Raw genomic sequence first — 1,497 nt, 5'->3', positions numbered from 1 at the left:
CCGGGTTCTGCTAGGAGGTCACGGGTTGCCTTCCAGTTCCTGTTTCCGTTCTCGTGAGATTGAACTTTCAGTGCTCAAATCCCGCCGGAGGCACAGGTCCCGCGAGACCTGCTCCGAACCTCTGTTTAATTTGCGCTGGCTGAGCAGAGAACCAAAGTCACCCTTTGCGTCCTTACCCGGGAGTCGACAAAAGATCTTTATCATTAGTAGGCTGTCAGAGTTTTATAGCCAGAGGCATGGCAATTTATAAAAGTGGTATTTTTCCTTGGGATCGCCTGAGATAAGGCAGCCTTCCAATGGGGAGTGTTAAATATTACACTGAAATACCTAGTAAAGCTCTCACCAGAGACTAGGAGCCTACGCTGAAGGCTGGCTGACAGGATCACCAGCCTGACAGCCATGAGACATCTGTGTCTGGGTGGGTCAGCCTGCTGAAGCAGTGGGGAACTTGCCTGGCAGATTTTCAACAGTTGTAACATGTCAAGAGGAGGTTAAAACCAGATAATGAATGTATATATGACTGATTAATTTTGTTCTAACACCTTCATGTTGATGTTTGGTTTTTGTTTTGTGTGTTTGGTTCTTGAAGACAGGGTCTCCCTGTGTAAGCCTGGCTGTCATGGAACCCATTCAAGGCTGGCCTTGAAAAGGAGATCCACCTGCCTCTGCCTCCTAGGACTGCACCACTAGCCCTGGTTTCACAGTTGAACTTTTAATCCCCAGTGTCTTACTGAGGTTGGGAATGCCTTTAAAAGGGTTGATCGTGTTAAAATGGTGTTGTGAGGGTGAGTGCTACGCCAGGTAAGTGACGGTCTTTGAAAGGGATACATTGAGACACTAGGGACAATAGAGAAACAGTAACCTGGCACTAAGGTAAAATGCCTTTGAAAAAGTCAATCTTACATTCACTTCGACCTTAAACTCCCAGCCTTCGGAAATCAAAGAAAACAACTATTTAATCCACTAAGATGGCGATGCTTAGCTATGCTAACCCTAGCCCAATAGTAACAAAAGGTGAAGAATAATATGCAAATGGTCTTTGATAATACATGTAATAAAAAGTTGAGGACCACTGATTAATTCACTGTGTTGTACACTGTTCCCTCAACAGTATATAAATGGAACTTACAAATGATGACTTATATCCTATTTACCCTTTAGTTATAAAACTGAGCCACCAATTAAAGGGAAAAAATATTTCTCGTTTCCTGTTTTTGTTGTTGTTTGTTTGTTTCTGGAATGGAATAACTTTGTACACTTCTGTTTCTACAAAACAAAAAGATTATTACTATTTTCATCATCTCTGCCATACTTTAAAACCTGCATTGTCTGAATTTACTCTCTGGATCAGATGATATATACCTCTCAATAAATAAGTATCAGCAGACATCACTTATAAAGTATCCTCTAAAGACAGGTAATAAAAGCCGGGGGTAATTAAGTTACAACTATATTTATAAAGCAGTTTCTACTTTAGAAAACATTTAGTCGAATGGT

Source organism: Microtus ochrogaster, chromosome 2 (assembly GCF_000317375.1).
Source record: "Microtus ochrogaster isolate Prairie Vole_2 chromosome 2, MicOch1.0, whole genome shotgun sequence".
Classification (NCBI taxonomy): domain Eukaryota; kingdom Metazoa; phylum Chordata; class Mammalia; order Rodentia; family Cricetidae; genus Microtus; species Microtus ochrogaster.
The sequence above is the reverse complement of the archived record's forward strand: the minus strand, read 5'-3'. Positions refer to the sequence as shown.